The following is a 21,673-nucleotide window of genomic DNA, read 5'->3' on the forward strand; positions in this document are numbered from 1 at the left end:
GATTGTGTCACTATTTAGAGTGATCCTTGGGGATTGTGTCACTATTTAGAGAGATCCTTGGGGATTGTGTAACTATTTAGAGTGATCCTTGGGGATTGTGTCACTATTTAGAGTGATCCATGGGGATTGTGTCACTATTTAGAGTGATCCTTGGGCATTGCGACATTATTTAGGGTGACCTTGGGGATTGTGTCACTATTTTGAGTGATCCTTGGGGATTGTATCACTATTTAGAGGGATTCTTGTGGATTGAGTCACTATTTAGAGTGATCCTTGGGGATTGTGTCACTATTTGGAGTTATCCTTGGGGACTGTGTCACTATGTAGAGTGATCATTGGGCATTGTGTCGATACTTAGGGTGATCCTTGGGGATTGTGTCACTATTTGGAGTGATCCTTGGGGATTGTGTCACTATTTAGAGTGATCCTTGGGGATTGTGTCTCTATTTCGAGTGATCCGTGTGCATTGAGTCACTATTAAGAGTGACCTTGGGGATTGTGTCACTATTTAGAGTGATCCTTGGGGATTGTGTCACTATTTCGAGAGATCCTTGGGGATTGTGTCAGTATTTAGAGTGATCCTTGGGGATTGTGTCCCTATTTAGAGTGATCCTTGTGGGTTGTGTCACTATTTAGAGTGGTCCTTGGGGATTGTGTCACTATTTAGAGAGTTCCTTGGGGATTGTGTCAATATTTACTGTGATCCTTCGGGATTGTGTCTCTATTTAGAGTGATCCTTGGGGATTGTGTCACTATTTTGAGTGATCCCTGGGGATTGTGTCATTATTTCGAGTGATCCTTGAGGATTGTCTCACTATTTCGAGTGTTCCTTGGGTATTGTGTCACTTTTTTTGGTGATCCTTGGGGATTGTGTCTCTATTTAGAGTGATCCTTGGGAATTTTGTCACTATTTAGAGTGATCCTTGGGGATTGTGTCAATATTTAGAGTGATCCTTGGGGTCTGTGTCACTATTTAGAGTGATCCTTGGGGAATGTCTCACCATTTAGAGTGATCCTTGGGGATTGTGTAACTATTTAGAGTGATCCTTGGGGATTGTGTCACTATTTAGAGTGATCCTTGGGGATTGTGTCACTATTTAGAGAAATCTTGGGGATTGTGTCACTAATAAGAGTGATCCGGGGGGATTGTGACAGTATTTTGAGAGATCCTTGGGGATTGTGTCACTATTTAGAGTGTTCCATGGGGATTGGGTAACTATTTAGAGTGATCCTTGGGGATTGTGTCACTATTTAGAGTGATCCTTGGGGATTGTGTCAATACTTAGAGTGATCCTTGGGGATTGTGCCACTATTTGGAGTTATCCTTCTGGATTGTGTCACTGTTTAGGGAGATCCTTGGGGATTGTGTCAGTATTTAGTGTGACCCTTGGGGATAGTGTCACTATTTGGAGTGATCCTTGGGCATTATGTCACTATTTTGAATGATCCTCGAGGATCCTGTCATGATTTAGAGTGATCCTTGGCATTGTGTCAATATTTAGGGTGATCCTTGGAGATTGTGTCACTATTTGGAGTGATCCTTGGGGATTGTGTCACTATTTTGAGTGATCCTTGGGGATTGTGTCACTATTTAGAGTGATCCTTGTGGATTGTGTCACTATTTAGAGTGATCCTTGTGCATTGAGTCACTATTAAGAGTGGCCTTGGGGATTGTGTCACTATTTTGAGTGATCCTTGGGGAATGTGTCACTATTTTGAGTGATCCTTGGGGAATGTGTCACTATTTTGAGTGATCCTTGGGGATTGTGTCACTATTTGTAGTGATCCTTGGGGATTGTGTCACTATTTAGAGAAGATCCTTGGGGATTGTGTCACTATTTAGAGTGATCCTTGGGGATTGTGTCACTATTTTGAGTGATCCTTGCGGATTGTGTCACTAATTAGAGTGATCCTTGGGGATTGTGTCACTATTGAGAGTGATCCTCGGGGATTGTGTCACTATTTGTAGTGATCCTTGGGGATTGTGTCACTATTTAATGTGATCCTTGGGAACTGTGTCACTTTTTAGTGTGATCCTTGGGGATTGTCTCACCATTTAGTGTTATCGTTGGGGATTGTGTAACTATTTAGAGTGATCCTTGGGAATTGTGTCACTATTTAGAGAGATCCTTGGGGATTTTGTTAATATTTAGAGTGATCCTTGGGGATTGTGCCACTATTTGGACTTATCCTTGGGGATTGTGTCACTGTTTAGGGAGATCCTTGGGGATTGTGTCAGTATTTAGTGTGACCCTTGAGGATTGTGTCACTATTTGGAGTGATCCTTGGGCATTGTGTCACTATTTAGGGAGATCCTTGGGGATTGTGTCAGTATTTAGTGTGACCCTTGGGGATTGTGTCACTATTTGGAGTGATCCTTGGGCATTGTGTCACTATTTTGAATGATCCTCGAGGATTCTGTCATGATTTAGAGTGATCCTTGGGCATTGTGTCAATATTTAGGGTGATCCTTGGAGATTGTGTCACTATTTGGAGTGATCCTTGTGGATTGTGTCGCTATTTTGAGTGATCCTTTGGGATTGTGTCACTATTTAGAGTGATCCTTGGGGATTGTGTCACTATTTTGAGTGATCCGTGGGGATTGTGTCACTATTTTGAGTGGTCCTTGGGGATTGTGTCACTATTTGGAGTGATCCTTGGGGATTGTGTCACTATTTAGAGAAGATCCTTGGGGATTGTGTCACTATTTAGAGTGATCCTTGGGGATTGTGTCACTATTTAGAGAGATCCTTGGGGATTGTGTCAGTATTTAGAGTGATCCCTGGGGATTGTGTCATTATTTAGTGTGATCCTTGAGGATTGTGTCACTATTTCGAGTGTTCCTTGGGTATTGTGTCACTTGTTTGTGTGATCCTTGGCTATTCTTTCACTATTTAGAGTGATCCTTGGGGATTGTGTCACTATTTAGAGTGATCCTTGGGGATTGTGTCACTATTTAGAGTGATCCTTGGGGTCTGTGTCACTATTTAGAGTGATCCTTGGGGATTGTGTCACTATTTAGAGTGATTCTTGGGGATTGTGTAACTATTTAGAGTGATCCTTGGGGATTGTGTCACGATTTAGAGTGATCCTTGGGGATTGTGTCACTATTTAGAGAGATCCTTTGGCCTTTGTCACTATTTATAGTGATCCTTGGGGATTGTGTCACTATTTAGCGTGATCCTTGGGGATTGTATCACTATTTAGTGTCATCCTTGTGGATTGTGTCACTATTTAGAGTGATCCTTAGGGATTGTGTCACTATTTGGAGTGACCCTTGGGGATTGTGTCACTATTTGGAGTGACCCTTGGGGATTGTGTCAGTATTTAGAGTGATCCTTGGGGATTGTGTCACTATTTAGAGTGATTCTTGGGGATTGTGTAACTATTTAGAGTGATCCTTGGGGATTGTGTCACGATTTAGAGTGATCCTTGGGGATTGTGTCACTATTTAGAGAGATCCTTTGGCCTTTGTCACTATTTATAGTGATCCTTGGGGATTGTGTCACTATTTAGCGTGATCCTTGGGGATTGTATCACTATTTAGTGTCATCCTTGTGGATTGTGTCACTATTTAGAGTGATCCTTAGGGATTGTGTCACTATTTGGAGTGACCCTTGGGGATTGTGTCACTATTTGGAGTGACCCTTGGGGATTGTGTCAGTATTTAGAGTGATCCTTGGGGATTGTGTCACTATTTAGAGTGATCCTTGGGGATTGTGTCATTATTTAGAGTGATCCTTGGGGATTGTGTCACTATTTAGAGTGATCCTTGGGGATTGTGTCACTATTTAGAGAGATCCTTGGGGATTGTGTCACTATTTAGAGTCATCCTTGAGGATGGTAGGGTTCTGAAGATTGTAGAGGAACAGAGAGATCTTGCGGTCCATATCCACAGATCTCTAAACGTTGCCACTCAATTGAATTGAGCCGTGAAGAAGGCCTATAGTGTGTTAGCTTTTATTAACAGGGGGTTGGAGTTTAAGAGCCGTGGGGTTATGCTGCAACTGTACAGGACCTCGGTGAGACCACATTTGGAATATTGTGTGCAGTTCTGGTCACCTCACTATAAAAGGATGTGGAAGCGCTGGAACGAGTGCAGAGGAGATTTACCAGGATGCTGCCTGGTTTGGAGGGTAGGTCTTATGAGGAAAGGGTGAGGGAGCGAGGGCTATTCTCTCTGGAGCGGCGGAGGCTCAGGGGAGACTTAATAGAGGTTTATAAAATGATGAAGGGGATAGATAGGGTGAACGTTCAAAGACTATTTCCTCGAGTGGATGGAGCTATTACAAGGGGGCATAACTATAGGGTTCGTGGTGGGAGATATAGGAAGGATATCAGAGATAGGTTCTTTACGCAGAGAGTGGTTGGGGTGTGGAATGGACTGCCTGCAGTGATAGTGGAGTCAGACACTTTAGGAACATTTAAGCGGTTATTGGATAGGCACATGGAGCACACCAGGATGATAGGGAGTGGGATAGCTTGATCTTGGTTTCACATAAAGCTCGGCACAACATCGTGGGCCGAAGGGCCTGTTCTGGGCTGTACTGTTCTATGTTCTATAAAACTCCAATGCCCTCGACAAATGCAGCAAAACATCCCTATTTCTCTCCTCAAATCCTCTCGCTGTGAAGGCCAACATCCCATTTGCCTTTGTTACTGCCTGCTGTGCCTGCTTGCTTACTTTCAGTGACTGATGCATGAGGACACCAAGGTCTCGCTGAGTATCCAGCTCTCAATTTACATCCGTTCAAGTAATAACCTGTGTTCTTATTATTGCTGCCAAAGTGGATCACCTCACACTGAGTCACATTATACTGCATCTTCCATGCAGATGCCCACAGACACACCCTATCCAAATCACGCTGAAGCATCTCTCCATCCTGCCCATTTTAACCTTCCACACCAGTTTATTTTCATACTCTGATTGTTTTCCCTTCTTAATCAATGCCTTTCTTGAATTTGGATAAGGAACCTCAATCACATCCTCCCATAGGTTGGATGTATAAACAGCGACTATGTAACTGGGGGTGAATCCGTGCTGTTGTGTTTCACCCTTTCATCAATTCACATCTACTCTTTTGTTTTCTATCTGGCTGCTAACACGTTGCGTTTGGCGTGTCTGTGGGATCCTGCTGTGCAGGATGGCCAGCAGGATTTCTGACATGACTATGGAACGTTAATGTTCCCCTCAAATCCACCCTAAATCCACTGCTCCTGGATATTGACCCCTCTGCTAAGAGGAAAAAGTTTCTTCTTAACTCTCCTATCTTTGTCCCTCATTATTTTGTAACCATAATGAGGTCCACGCTCCACGTTCACTGTTCTGAAGAAAACAACCCCAGCCTCACCATCCTGTCTTCATTGCAGAAACACTCCAGCCCAGGAAACATCCCGGTGAATCCCTCTCCCGTCCCTCGCTGGGAAATCACATCCTTCTTCTAGTGAGGCCACCGGACCTCCTCACTGTCCTCCAGCTGAGGGTGGCAGTGAGAGGCGCTGGGAGGAAGCAGTCGGTGCGGGGATCCCCTGTGTTCGGTCCCTTAGCAACAAGTATTCCACTTTGGATACAGATGAGGGGGGGCGACCTACCAGTGGTGAGCCGCAGTGACCAGATCGCCAGCGCTGAGTCCGTCCCTGTGGCTCAGAAGGGAAAGGGGGAGAGCGGTAGAGCTATAGTTATTGGGGACTCGTTTGTTCGAGGGATAGATAGGAGGTTCTGTGGCAACAAGAGAGACTCACGGATGGTATGTTGCCTCCCGGATGCCAGGGTCCGTGACATCTCCGACCGTGTCTTCAGGATTCTAAAGGGGGAGGGGGAACAGTCACAAGTCGTGGTACACGTCGACACCAAAGACATAGGTAAGAGAGGGGACGGGGACTTAAAACAGGAATTCAGGGAGCTAGGGTGGAAGCTGAGAGCCAGGACAAAACAGGTTGTCATCTCTGGTATGTTGCCGGTGCCACGGGATAGCGAGTTGAGGAACAGGGAGAGAGTGCAGTTAAAGACATGGATGCAGGGATGGTGTAGGAGGGAGGGTTTCAGCTATGTGGATAATTGGAACACTTTCTGGGGAAGGTGAGACCTGTACCAACAGGACGGGGTGCACCTGAACCAGAGGGGCACCAATATCCTGGGAGGGAAATTTGCTACGGCTCTTCGGGGGGGTTTAAACTAATTTTTCAGGGGGATGGGAAAAGGAGTTGTAGTCCAGAGGTCAGTGAGTGCAGTGAGGTACTGGGAAGGGTATCATGGTCAAAGGTGGGTCCCAGCAGACAAGAAGGTGGGTTGAAGTGTGTCTACTTCAATGCAAGGAGCATCCGAAATAAGGTAGGTGAACTTGGGGCGTGGATTGGTACTTGGGACTACGATGTTGTGGCCATTACGGAGACATGGGTAGAACAAGGACAGGAATGGTTGTTGGAAGTTCCGGGGTATAGATGTTTCAGTAAATGTAGGGTAGCTGGTAAAAGAGGTGGAGGAGTGGCACTGTTAGGAATAGGAAAGGAGCGGTCACGTTGTTAGGAGTTTACTATAGGCCCCCAAATAGTAATAGAGATGTGGAGCAAGAAATTGCTAAGCAGATTATGGATAGGTGTGGAGGTCACAGGGTAGTTGTCATGGGGGACTTTATCCTTCCAAATATTGATTGGAACCTTTGTAGGTCGAATAGTTCGGATGGGGCAGGTTTTGTGCAGTGTGTGCAGGGGGGGTTCCTGACACAATATGTGGATAGGCCGACAAGAGGTGGGGCCACATTGGATTTGGTAATGGGAAATGAACCGGGCCAAGTGTTGGATTTGGTTCTGGGAGAGCACTTTGGAGAGCGTGACCACAATTCAGTGTATTTTGTTATTGCAATGGAGAGGGAGAGGGCCGTACGGGCAGGGCATAGTTTACAATTGGGGGAGAGGTAATTATGATGCAATCAGGCGGGAATTAGGAAGCATAGGATGGGAACAAAAATTGTCAGGCAAAGGCACTAATGATAAGTGGAACTTTTTCAAGGAACAAATACTGCGTGTCCTTGATAGGTATGTCCCTGCCAGGCAGAGAGGAAATGGCCGAGTGAGGGAACCATGGTTCACAGAAGAGGTGGAATGTCTTGTCAAGAGGAAGAAGGAAGCGTTTGTTAGGTTGAGAAAACAGGGTTCAGTTGGCTCGATGGAGGGTTACAAGTTAGCAAGAAATGAGCTGAAAAAGGGGCTTAGGAGAGCTAGGAGGGGGCATGAAAAGTCCTTGGCGGGTCGGATCAAGGAAAACGCCAAGGCTTTTTACTCTTATGTGAGGAATAAAAGAATGACCAGGGTGAGGCTGGGGCCGGTCAAGGACGGCAGTGGGAATTTGTGCATGGAGTCAGAAGAGATAGGAGAGGTGATCAATGAATACTTTTCTTCGGTGTTCACCAAGGAGAGGGGCCATGTTTTTGAGGAAGAGAGGGTGTCACAGGCTGATAGGCTGGAGGAAGTGGATGTTCGGAGGGAAGATGTACGAGCAATTTTGAATAAACTGAAAGTTGATAAGTCCCCTGGGCCTGATGAAATATATCCTAGGATTCTTTGGGAGGCAAGGGATGAGATAGCAGAGCCTTTGGCATTGATCTTTGGGTCCTCACTGTCCACGGGGGTGGTGCCAGAGGACTGGAGAATGGCGAATGTTGTTCCTCTTTTTTAGAAAGGGAATAGAAATGACCCTGGTAATTATAGACCGGTTAGTCTTACTTTGGTGGTCGGTAAGTTGATGGAAAAGGTCCTTAGGGATAGGATTTACGACCATTTAGAAAGATGCAGCTTAATCCGGGATAGTCAGCATGGATTTGTGAAGGGCAAGTCTTGCCTCACAAATTTGATAGAATTTTTTGAGGAGGTAACTAAGTGTGTTGATGAAGGTAGTGCAGTTGATGTCATATCCATGGATTTGAGTAAGGCTTTTGATAAAGTCCTCCACGGTCGGCTGATGAAGAAAGTAAGGATGTGTGGGATAGAGGGAAGTTTGGCCGATTGGATAGGTAACTGGCTATCTCACAGAAGACAGAGGGTGGTGGTGGATGGAAAATTTTCGGACTGGAAACCGGTGACCAGCGGAGTGCCACAGGGATCAGTGCTTGGTCCTCTGCTATTTGTAATTTTTATAAATGACTTGGAGGAGGGGGCTGAAGGGTGGATCAGTAAATTTGCTGATGACACCAAGATTGGTGGAGTAGTGGATGAGTTCTATGTTCTAAGATCATTCTTGACAGATTTAGTTGAATTATTTGAGTAATAATCTGGAATAATCGATGAGATTAATATGATTCATGTCAGACACCTTGAGTTTCTAAGTTTCTGAAGTAAGTTAACACTTAACAGAGTGGTGAGTAATCTCAGAGCAAGTGGAGTAAGAGGACAAGCACCAGAGTGGACAACAAGTTGGCTCCAAAGACAGAACACAGTGAATCGGAGTTAATGGGATTTACTCTGATTGCTGCTGTGGCTGAATGGAGTTTTAACTTTTAATATCCTGAAAGATCTTCAATCCAGCAAACCTGGCTTCTTGGTTAAAGTTGTTTTTTTCACTATGTTGAATTTCCTTGTGGTCAGCGGCCTGGAATTTGACAAAGGACAGAAGGTGTCACATTCAACAGCTTGTCCCTGGCAGGGATGAGGTCTGATGTGGAGATGCCGGCGTTGGACTGGGGTAAACACAGTAAGAAGTTTAACAACACCAGGTTAAAGTCCAACAGGGATGAGGTCTGTACAGACTTCTGGGAGACACTCTTCCGCATATGGCCATTGGAATGCAAACAATATGCACTGAGATGATGAGGCCTCAAGTGACCAATGATGCTATTCTGGTTGGATATGTTGGCCCTAATCGAACGATGCAATTGGGGTTCAGATTAATGAATGGGCTGGTTACCAAGGAACTTTTGGAATTTTAACTCTGCTAACACAAATAGCTTGTTCAGAAAGGCAGTGTGAAGAACCCGGGAACCAAGCTCACAAGGAGAGACAACATCTGGAAGGAGGAGAGAACAAGTGACTGATTCTATTTAACAAAAAAATCCTGACCAGGTTTTAATTCCAAGTGGAAATCAACCTTAAGTTAGGTTAAGTAACAGATAATGAGAATTTGGTTTATGTATTGCAAGTATTTGCTGTTGTTTAAGTAGCTATAGAATAAAGGACATTGTGTTTAAGTATTTAAAGTCGACTTTATGTCTTTATTCGCGACAGAGGGTAAAACACACAGGTTTGGACAACACTGGAAGGTGAGAAGTGGTTTTCCACAAGGATCAGCGCTGGGATCAATGTCTTTCACCATTTACATCAACAATATGGGATCAGGAAACACAATTATAACTTCAATATTTATGAAATAATCCAAATTGAGAATGAGAATAACCATCGTGGAAGAATGCAATTAAATACAATAACACAACAATAATAAATTATAAGCATGTAAATTGGATATTCGAATTGGAAATAAATTCCATGAAACTCAGTCATCAGAACATTATGTTTCCGAACCATATAGAAATCAAAAGTGTCTGAATTATTTCCAGGAGTTTAAGGATTCAGGGATCAAATTGACAGAAAGTTTGAGGCAGCAACACAGCTTCAAAGGAACCATATCAATCAGGAAAGAAAATCAGTGGAGTTAGAACATAGAACATAGAACATTACAGCGCAGAACAGGCCCTTCGGCCCACGATGTTGCACCGACCAGTTAAAAAAAAAACCCTCCAACCTAAACCAATTTCTTTTCGTCCATGAACCTATCTACGGATCCCTTAAACGCCCCCAAACTAGGCGCATTTACTACTGATGCTGGCAGGGCATTCCAATCCCTCACCACCCTCTGGGTAAAGAACCTACCCCTGACATCGGTTCTATAACTACCCCCCCTCAATTTAAAGCCATGCCCCCTCGTGCTGGATTTCTCCATCAGAGGAAAAAGGCTATCACTATCCACCCTATCTAAACCTCTAATCATCTTATATGTTTCAATAAGATCCCCTCTTAGCCGCCGCCTTTCCAGCGAAAACAATCCCAAATCCCTCAGCCTCTCCTCATAGGATCTCCCCTCCATACCAGGCAACATCCTGGTAAACCTCCTCTGCACCCTCTCCAAAGCCTCCACATCCTTCCTGTAATGTGGGGACCAGAACTGCACACAGTACTCCAAGTGCGGCCGCACCAGAGTTGTGTACAGTTGCAACATAACGCTACGACTCCTAAATTCAATCCCCCTACCAATAAACGCCAAGACACCATATGCCTTCTTAACAACTTTATCTACTTGATTCCCAACTTTCAGGGATCTATGCACACATACACCTAGATCCCTCTGCTCCTCCACACTATTCAAAGTCCTCCCGTTAGCCCTATACTCAACACATCTGTTATTCCTACCAAAGTGAATTACCTCACACTTCTCCGCATTAAACTCCATCCGCCACCTCTCGGCCCAACTTTGCAACCTGTCTAAGTCTTCCTGCAAACTACGACACCCTTCCTCACTGTCTACCACACCACCGACTTTGGTGTCATCAGCAAATTTGCTAATCCACCCAACTATACCCTCATCCAGATCATTAATAAATATTACAAACAGCAGTGGCCCCAAAACAGATCCCTGAGGTACACCACTTGTAACCGCACTCCATGATGAATATTTACTATCAACCACCACCCTCTGTTTCCTATCCGCTAGCCAATTCCTGATCCAATTTCCTAGATCACCCCCAATCCCATACATCTGCATTTTCTGCAGAAGCCTACCATGGTGAACCTTATCAAACGCCTTACTAAAATCCATATATACCACGTCCACTGCCTTGCCCCCATCCACCTCCTTGGTCACTTTCTCAAAAAACTCAATAAGGTTAGTAAGGCACGACCTACCTGCCACAAAACCATGCTGACTATCACCTATCAATTCATTACTCTCCAAATAACTATAAATCCTATCCCTTATAATTTTTTCCAACATCTTGCCGACAACAGAAGTGAGACTCACCGGTCTATAATTCCCGGGGAAGTCTCTGTTCCCCTTCTTAAACAATGGGACAACATTCGCTAACCTCCAATCTTCTGGTACTATACCAGAGGCCAACGACGACCTGAAGATCAGAGCCAGAGGCTCTGCAATCACTTCTCTTGCCTCCCAGAGAATCCTTGGATAAATCCCATCCGGACCAGGGGATTTATCTATTTTCAGACCCTCCAGAATATCCTGCACATCCTCCTTATCAACTGTAATACTGTCTATTCTACTCCCTTGCAACCCAGTGTCCTCCTCAGCTATATTCATGTCCCCTTGCGTGAACACCGAAGAGAAATATTGGTTCAATGCTTCACCAATCTCCTCCGGTTCCACACATAACTTCCCTCTGCCATCTATAACTGGCCCTAAACTTGCCCTAACCAACCTTCTGTTCTTGACATACCTATAGAACGCCTTAGGATTCACTTTAACCCTATCCGCCAAAGTCTTCTCATGTCATTTCTAGATTCATACAAATGTGGACAACTTACAATTGTTTTTGGAAAAAGCAGAGAATTCTGCTGGGTTGTTGTGTTGTTTAAATGTCAGGAATTAGCTGACGCTTGTTCCTTTTCAAAAGAAGACAGAGCTATCGAGACATTTCACATCATTCACTGACAAAGAAACATTAAAAACTAAAACTAAATCAAACTTCTCCTGTTTTTAAACTCTTCCAAAATCAAAGATGGAGGCAGCTCCATGAGATGGAGATTTCACTCACAATGTACAAGATTTCACTCAACCCAATAGTTTCATTGATCAGTGTGCACTTGAGTTCCTTACGGAAGTATTTCTATTCATGAAAACGATTAAAATGGATGAGCATAAATTGCAAAATTCCATGAATCAAAAATCTGGAACTACTTAATTTCCAAAATAATATTCCATCCCTCAATCTACTGCAGCTCAACAACAATGGGACTTCTCAGAAAATTCAGACCCTGCAGCAGATCCAAACACATCACCTCTTAGTGGGAGAGAGGGGATGAGGGAGGGAGGGAGGGGGCCAGGGAGGGAGAGAGGGCGCGAGGGAGTGAGAGAGGGGGCGAGGGTGGGAAGAAAAAGGGCAAGGCTGGCAGAGCGGGGGCGACTAAGGGAGAGTCACAGAGTTGAAGAGGTTTACAGCATGGAAACAGGCCTTTCGGACCAACTTGTCCATGCCGCCCTTCTTTTTAAACCCCGAGATCTCTTTGTTCTGTAACTCTCCCCAACGCTCTGCCATTCACTGAATAAGTCCTGCCCTGGTACAATCTACCAAAATGCATCACCTTACATTGATCTAAATTCAACTCCATCTGCGATTTGTCAGCTCACTGGCCCAATTGACCAAGATCCCGTTGCATTTCGAGGTAACCTTCTTCACTGTCCACTATGCCACCAATCTTGGTGTCATCTGCAAACTTACTAACCATGCCTCCCTATCTTCTCATCTAAATCGTTAATATAAATGACAAATAACAGTGGACCCAGCACCAATCCCCGAGGCACTCCGCTGGTCACAGGCCTCCAGTGTGAAAACCAAACCTTTACAGCCACCCTCTGTATTCTTTCAGCAAGCCAATTCTGTTTCCATTCAGCTACCTCAGACTGGATCCCGTGAGATTTAACATTACTCAACAACTTACCATGAGGTACCTTGTCAAAGGCCTTGCTAAAGTCCATGTAGACAACATCAACTGCACTGCCCTCATCTACCTCCTTGGTTACCCTTTCAAAAAACTCAATCAAATTTATGAGACATGATTTTCCACTCGCAAAGCCATGCTGACTGTTCCTAATCAGTCCCTGTGTCTCTAAATGCCTATATATCTTGTCTCTCAAAATACCTTCCAAAAACTGACCCACCACAGATGTGAGGCTCACCGGCCTGTAGCACCCAGGCTTTTCCCTGCAGCCCTTTTTAAACAAAGGCACAACATTTGCCACCCTCCAATCTTCAGGCATCTCACATGTGATTATCAATGATTCAAATGTCTCTGCTCGGGGAACCGCAATTTCCTCCCTAGCCTCCCACATCATTCTGGGATATACCTCATCAGGGAATTTATCTACCTTGATGTGCTTTAAGACTTCCAGCACCTCCTTCTCCGTTATAGGTACACTCCTCAAGACTTCACTATTTATTTCCCCAAGTTCCCTCACATCCATACTTTTCTCAACAGTGAATAATGATGAGGAATATTCATTTAGGATCTCCCCAACTCTTGTGGATCCGCACATCGATGACCCTGTTGATCTTAGCGAGACACAACTCTCTCCCTAGTTACTCTTTTGGTCTTTATGTATTTGTCGAAGCTCTTTGGATTCTCCTTTGACTTGTCTGCCAAAACAATCTTGTGTACCCTTTTTGCCCCCCTGATTTCTCTCAACTCTACTCCTAAACCCCTATTCTCTTCAAGGGATTCACTCGATCAAGCTGCCTATGCATGTCATGGTCTCCTTCTTCTTCTTGACCAGGACCTCAGGAACCCCAGTCATCCAGGGTTCCCTACTTCTACCAGCCTTGCCCTTCACTCTAAGAGGAATGTGCTTACCCTGAACCCTGGTTAAAACACTTTTGAAAGCCTGCCACTTATCAGGCATCCCTTTGCCTTCCCACAGACTCCCCCAATTAACTGTTGAAAGTTCCTGCCTGATACCATCAAAATTGGCCTTGCCCCAATTTAGAATTTTAAACTTTGGGACAGAACTATCATTCCCCATAGCTATCTTAAAACTAATGGAATTATGGTCACTGGTCCCAAAGTGATCCCTCACTAACACTTCTGTCACCTGCTTTTCCTTATTTCCCAAGGGATGAGGGAGGGAGAGAGGGAGAGCTGGGGAGAGGGATTGACAGTTGTGGAGACAGGTGTTTGTAGAATCCAGGGGAGTTAACAGAACGCAACTGGGGAGAATACAGGTCAGTTTTAATTTAATCTGAATCAATGAAGTGTTATCAGACTTATGGGCAGTTTTGAAGACAGTCACAATCGATATACAGTCCACAGTGAGATTGGTAACACATCCCTTTTCTCTCTCCACTCCCTCATGTTGTGGGGACTCGCTGCAAGTATTTTACTGGTTTGCATGGCTTTCAGAATTTCTGTAATCGAGGAACACAACCAACAGTGTGTGTGAGACAGAGAGAGTTTGAGAGATTTAGAGAGAGAGAGAAAGAGAGAGGGAGAGATTGAGAGAGATTCAGAGAGTGGGTGAGCGTTCTGCAGTATTTCATGCTTCTCGCTGGGACGGAGATGGACAAATTGAGCAAGTGAGTAACAGAGAGAGTCACAGAGAGACGGGGAGATATTCACCAATTTAAACATTATTGTGGATTTGCAATGGACCGCAGGCTGTTTGAGATTCAGAAACAAGTATATTAAGCTGGAACATTACGGCAAATTGGCACTTATTAAAACATGAACACAAAGAAAACACTCAGACACAGAGAGGCACACACAGACACAGGCATGCAAACATGTAGGCAGAGACACAAAGAGTGACTGATTAACACTTAGATTTCTAACAATAAATGCCCTGATTAAACTGTCACTGGATGGTGGGGTTAACCCAGCAAACCAACACAGCTGGGTCAGAATCAGAACTCACCTTCTGCACTCACTGAAACACTCCTGTATCACCTGCCTTATTGCAATGGGATGCCGCGTTTGGGAGCAGGACAGGGACATGGGGTGTGGACAACTGCACATGTGGAGGATAAGGACGAGGAATCTATCAGAGAATCCACACAAACCAGGGAGAAACAAACAAGGAAACACATGTTGAAACTGAGAGGTTGCTGTGTGGAAAGATTTAGAAATTGTTGGGAACATTGACCCAGTGAAATGTTGCCAATGTGATCAGAATAGATATGGTAAAATCTTTCTGCAGCATTAAGGCACGCAGTGTACTGAGTGGAACAATATTGTAGCATTCCAAAATAAACTACATTGGGCTTTGGACTGTCTGAATACACCTGCTATTGGTCTGTGGTTCTGCAATTTCCTCACTGACAAAAACATGAATACAGTCTGTTTCAATGATTCGAGCTTTCAACATGAGGTGCGCTTTGGATGTCAAGGAGAATATAGGACAGGAGAAGGCAAGGAAGGGAAGCTTCTGTTAGATTCTGAAATCTCCCACACAGCACAAGATAGGCACACAATCACACTCACAGCCACATACTCACGCTCAGACTGTGAAGGGAAATTGCCAAAAGCATTTGATGGGGACAGTGTAGAGGAAGCTTTACTCTTCATCTAACCCCGTGCTGTATCTGTCCAGGGTGTGTTTGATGGGGGGACAGTGCAGAGGGAGCTTTACTCTGTATCTAACTTTGAACTGCACCTGTCCTGGGAGTGTTTGATGGGGAACAGTGTAGAGGGAGCTTTACTCTGTATCTAACTTTGAACTGCACCTGTCCTGGGAGTGTTTGATGGGGACAGTGTAGAGGGAGCTTTATTCTGTATCTAACCCCGTGCTGTACCTGTCCTGGGAGTGTTTGATGGGGACGGTGTCGAGGCAGCTTTATTCTGTATCTAACCCCATGCTGTACCTGTCCTGGGAGTGTTTGATGGGGACAGTGTAGAGGGAGGTTTACTCTGTATCTAACCCCGTGCTGTACCTGTCCTGGGAGTGTTTGATGGGGACAGTGCAGAGGGAGCTTTACTCTGTAGCTAACACCGTGCTGTACCTGTCCTGGGAGTGTTTGATGGGGGACAGTGTAGAGGGAGATTGACTCTGTATCTAACCCCGTGCTGTATCTGACCTGGGAGTGTTTGATGGGGGACAGTGTCGAGGGAGCTTTACTCTGCATCTAACCCCGTGCTGGACCTGTCCTGGGAGTGTTTGATGGGGACAGTGTAGAGGGAGCTTTACTCTGTATCTAACCCCGTGCTGTCCCTGTCCTGGGAGTGTTTGATGGGGACAGTGTAGAGGGAGATTGACTCTGTATCTAACCCCGTGCTGGACCTGTCCTGGGAGTGTTTGATGGGGACAGTGTAGAGGGAGCTTTACTCTGTATCTAACCCCGTGCTGTACCTGTCCAGGGAGTGTTTGATGGGGACAGTGTAGAGGGAGCTTTACTCTGTATCTAACCCCGTGCTGTACCTGTCCTGGGAGTGTTTGATGGGGACAGTGGAGAGGAAGCTTTACTCTGCATCTAACCCCGTGCTGTATCTGTCCTGGGAGTGTTTGAAGGGGGACAGTGTAGAGGGAGCTTTACTCTGCATCTAACCCCGTGCTGTACCTGTCCTGGGAGTGTTTGATGGGGACAGTGTAGAGGGAGCTTTACTCTGTATCTAACCCCGTGCTGTACCTGTCCTGGTCGTGTTTGATGGGGACAGTGTAGAGGAAGCTTTACTCTGCATCTAACCCCGTGCTGTATCTGTCCTGGGAGTGTTTGATGGGGGACAGTGGAGAGGGAGCTTTACTCTGCATCTAACCCCGTGCTGTATCTGTCCTGGGTGTGTTTGATTGGGACAGTGTAGAGGAAGCTTTACTCTGTATCTAACCCCGTGCTGTACCTGTCCTGGGAGTGTTTGATGGGGACAATGTAGAGGAAGCTTTACTCTGCATCTAACCCCGTGCTGTATCTGTCCTGGGAGTGTTTGATGGGGGACAGTGTGGATGGAGCTTTACTCTGTACCTAACCCCGTGCTGCACCTGTCCTGAGATTGTTTGATGGGGGACAGTGTAGAAGCAGCTTTATTCTGTACCTAAACCCATGCTGTACCTGTCCTGGGAGTGTTTGATGGGGACAGTGTAGATGGAGCTTTACTCTGTACCTAACCCCGTGCTGCACCTGTCCTGAGATTGTTTGATGGGGGACAGTGTAGAGGGAGCCTTACTCTGTATCTAACCCCGTGCTGTACCTGTCCTGGGAGTGTTTGATGGGGACCGTGTGGATGGAGCTTTACTTTGTGCCTAAACGCGTGCTGTACCTCTCCTGAGAATGTTTGATGGGGGACAGTGTAGAGGGAGCCTTACTCTGTATCTAACCCCGTGCTGTACCTGTCCAGGGTGTGCTTGATGGGGACAGTGTAGAGGGAGCTTTACTCTGCATCAAACCCCGTGCTGTACCTGCCCTGGGAGTGTTTGATGGGGACAGTGTAGAGGGAGCTTTACTCTGTATCTATCCCCATGCTGTAGCTGTCCTGGGAGTATTTGATGGGGGGCAATGTAGAGCGAGCTTTGCTCTATACCGATCCCCATGCTGTACCTGTCAGGGAATGGTGGCTGATCAAAGAGGGCCTGGTGGACTGAAGTGCATTTGCTTCAATGCGAAATGTTTTGCAGGTGAGACAGATGAACTTAGAGCTTGGATTATTATTTGGAACTTTGATGTTGTTGCCATTCCAGAGACTTGGTTAAGGGAAGGACAGGATTGACGATTTGACATTCGCGGATACAGATGCTTAAGGCTGGACAGAGGGGCATGTAAAAGGGGTGGTGGAGTTGCACTACTGGTTAGAACAAAGAACAGTACAGCACAGGAAACAGGCCCTTCGGCCCTCCAAGCCTGTGCCGCTCCTTGGTCCAACTAGACCAATCGTTTGTATCCCTCCATTCCCAGGCTGCTCATGTGACTATCCAGGTAAGTCTTAAACGATGTCAGCGTGCCTGCCTCCACCACCCTACTTGGCAGCGCATTCCAGGCCCCCACCACCCTCTGTGTAAAAAACGTCCCTCTGATGTCTGAGTCATACTTCGCCCCTCTCAGCTTGAGCCCGTGACCCCTCGTGATCGTCACCTCCGACCTGGGAAAAAGCTTAAGGGGAATGTCGCAGCTGTAGTGCAGGAGGACAACTCGGAGTGCTCAGACAGCGAAACAATGTGGGAAGAGCTCAGGAATAGGAAGAGTGTAATTACAATGTTGGGAGTTTCCTACACGCCCCCCAAGGGCCTGCGGGAGATAGAGGAACAGATATGGAGGCAGATTTCGGCAAGGTGTAAAAGTAACAGGGTTGTTGTGATGGGTGATTTTAACTTCACCTGTATTACCATGACTCACTTCGTCCTGGGGTAATGGGGCAGAGTTTGTAAGGACCATCTAGGAGGGCTTCATCAAACAGTATGTAGATAGTCCAACTAGAGAAGGGGCCATACTGGACCTGCTATTGGGGAATGAGTCCAGCCAGGTGGTCGAGGTTTCAGCAGGGGAGCAGATCAGGAACAGTGACCACAACAGTAAGCTTCAAGGTACTGATGGATAGAGATAAGTGTAGTCCTCAAGTGAAGATGCTAAATTGGAAGAAGTCTAATTACAACAGTGTTTGGCAGGAACTGAAGGATGTAGATTGGGGGCAGATGTTTGAGGGCAAATCAACGTCTGGCATTTCGGGAGATCGAATGTAAAGGGGAGCTATACAATAAATGGCAGAACCATCAGGAGTCTCGACACACAGAGGGACCTGGGTGGACAAGTCCACAGATCCTTAAAGGTGGCAGCACAGGTGGAGAGGGTGGTCAAGAAGGTATATGGCATGCTTGCCTTTATTGGACGGGGCATAGAATGTAAAAGTTGGCATATGATGTTGCAGCTGTATAGAACGTTGGTTCGGCCACATTTGAAATACTGCGTCCAGTTCTGGTCGCCACACTACCAGAAGGACGTGGAGGCTTTGGAGAGAGTACAGAGAGTACTCGGATGTTGCCTGGTATGGAGGGTCTTAGCTATGAGGAGAGATTGGGTAAACTGGGGTTGTTCTCCCTGGAAAGACAGAGGATGAGGGGCGACCTAATAGAGGTGTATGAAATTACGAAGGGCATAGATAGGGTGAACAGTGGGAAGCTTTTTCCCAGGTTGGTGGTGACGAACACAAGGGGTCACGGGTTCAAGGTGAGGGGGGGCAAGGTTCAACACAGATGTCAGGGGGACGTATTTTACACAGAGGGTGGTGGGGGCCTGGAATGCACTGCCGGGCAAGGTGATTGAGGCGGACACGCTGGGATTATTTAAGACTTATCTAGATAGCCACATGAACAGACTGGGAGTAGAGGGATGCAACCGAATGGTCTAGTTGGGCACATGAGCGGCGCAGGCTTGGAGGGCCGAAGGGCCTGTTCCTGTGCTGTTCTGTTCTTTGTTCTTTGTTCATGTGGGTGACATTGAAGTGTAAGTTGATAGGAATTGAGGACCGACACATTCCTGTAAGGATGAAGGATCAATATTGCACGTTTCGGGAACGTTCCGTAATGGGAGACATTTTGAGCCTCTTCAAAGGGAAAAGAGAAGCATTTGTCAAGGTTAGGAGGCTGGAAACACACGAAGCAAGTGTGGAATACAAGGAAAGCAGAAAGAAACTGAAGCAAGGAGTCAGGAGGGATTAAACGGATCATGAAAAATCATTGGCCTGCAGGATTCAGGAAAAACCCAAGGTTTATATAATATATATATATATATATATATAAATCCATACGTGGAGCCGGACGAAATGGGTGAGGTGTTAAATGAATACTTTGCGTCAGTATCCACCAAAGAAAAGAGCTTGGTGGATGATGAGTGTGGGAAAGGGTGTGTAGGTAGTTTGAGTCATGTTGAGATCAAAAAGGAGGAAATATTGCAGGTCTTGAAAACATTAAGGTAGACAAGTCCCCAGGGCCTGATAGGATCTACCCCAGAATACTGAGAGAGGCAAGGGAGGAGGCTGGGGCCTTGAGAGAAATATTTGTATCCTCACTGGCTGCAGGGGAAGTCCCAGAAAATTGGAGAATAGCCTATGTTGTTCCTCTGTTTAAGAAGGGTAGCAAGGATAATCCAGGTAATTACAGTCAGATGACCATTATGTCAGTGGTAGAGAAATTATTGGAGAGGATTCTTCGAGACAGTTTTACTGCCAATTGGAAATAAGTGGACGTATTAGCGACGGGCAAGATGGTTTTCTGAAGGAAAGGTCGAGCCACAAGATCTTGATGTAGTTTTTCGAGCAAGTGACGAAGATGATAGATAAGGCAAAGGCTGTGGATGTTGTGGACATGGACTTCAGTCAAGGCTTTGACAAGATACCTCATGCTGGAATGGCAAAGAAATGGTGAAGTCACACGGAATCGGAGGAGAGCTGGCAAGATGGATACAGAATTGGCTTGGCCATAGAAGGCAGGGTGTAAGAGTAGGTGGTGGCTTTTCTGATTGGAAGGCTGTGACTAGCGGTGTTACACAGTTCTGGGGCCTTTGTTCTTCGTTGTTTATTGCAAATGATTTGGAGGAAAATGCAGCTGGTCTGATTGGTAAGTTCGCAGACGACGCAGAAATTGGTGGAGTTGCAGGAGTGAAGAGGATTGTCAGAGGATACAGCAGGATATAGACTGGTTGGAAACTTTGGTGGAAAAATGGCAGATGGAGTTTCATCCACATAAATGTGAGGTGATGCAATTTGGAAGGTTTAATACATGTAGGAATTATACAGTTAACAAAATAACCATTTAGGAGTATTGACAGCAGAGAGACCTGGGCGTATATATCCCCCGATCAATGAAAGTGGTAACACAGGTGGATAAGGTCGTCAAGAAGGCAGACGGCAAGCTCGCCTTCATCGGTCGGGGCATTGAGTTTACAAATTGGCAGGTCATGCTGCAGCTGTACAGAAACTTAGTTCGGTCACACTTAAAATATTGATGTAGAATTCTGGTTGCCACACCACAGAAGGATGTGGATACCGTGGGGAGGGTACAGAAGAGGTTTACCTGAATGTTGGTTGCTCTGGATGGTATTAGCTATGAGGAGAGATTGGATGAACTCGGTTTGTTTTCACTGGAACAACGGAGGTTGAGGGGCGACCTGATAGAGGTTTACAAGATTATGAGTGTCATGGATCGAGTGGAGAGTCAGATGCCCTTTCTGAGGGTAGAGACGGCAAGTACGAGAGGACATAGGTTTAAGGTGCATTCTTGTTTTTCCCCAGAGTAAAAAAAATGCCAGGCAAGATGTTGGAATGCTCCTCCTGCAGGATATGGGAGATCAGGGAGACCTCCGGTATCCCTGATGACAGCACCTGCAAAAGATGCATTCAGCTGCAGCTGCTAGCAAAGCGGGAACTGGAGAAGGAGCTTGATGACCTCCATCTAATTCGGGAGAATGAGGAGTTTATAGACAGTAGCTTTAGGGAGATAGTTACACCTAAGCGGCAGAGCACAGGAAATTGGGTTACTGTAAGGAGAGGAAATGGAAATGTGAAAGGACAGACAGAGCAGGGTTCCCCTGTGGCCATACCCCTCCACAACAGGTATACTGAATTGGATACTGTTGTAGGAGATGCTTTACCTGGGACAAGCTGCGACAGCCGGAACTCTGATACTGAGTCTGGTTCTACAGCGCAAAAGGGTGGGATGAAGAAGAGGAGAGCAGTAGTGATAGGGGACTCAATGGTCAGAGGTACGGACAGGAGGTTCTGTGGTCGGGACAGAGACTTCCGCATGGTTTGTTGCCTCCCAGGTGCCAAGGTCAGCGATGTCTCTGATCACGTGCACAGCGTTTTAAAGTGGGAAGGTGATCAGCCAGATGTCGTGGTACACGTCGGTACAAATGACGTGGGAAGGAAGAGTGAGGAGGTCCTAAAGAGTGAGTACAAAGAGCTTGGAAGGAAGTTAAAAAGCAGGACCCCGAGGGTAGTAATCTCAGGATTGCTACCTGAGCCACATGCCAGTGAGGGCAGGAGTAGGATG

This window comes from Mustelus asterias, unplaced genomic scaffold (genome assembly GCF_964213995.1).
Source record: "Mustelus asterias unplaced genomic scaffold, sMusAst1.hap1.1 HAP1_SCAFFOLD_489, whole genome shotgun sequence".
Taxonomy (NCBI): Eukaryota; Metazoa; Chordata; class Chondrichthyes; order Carcharhiniformes; family Triakidae; genus Mustelus; species Mustelus asterias.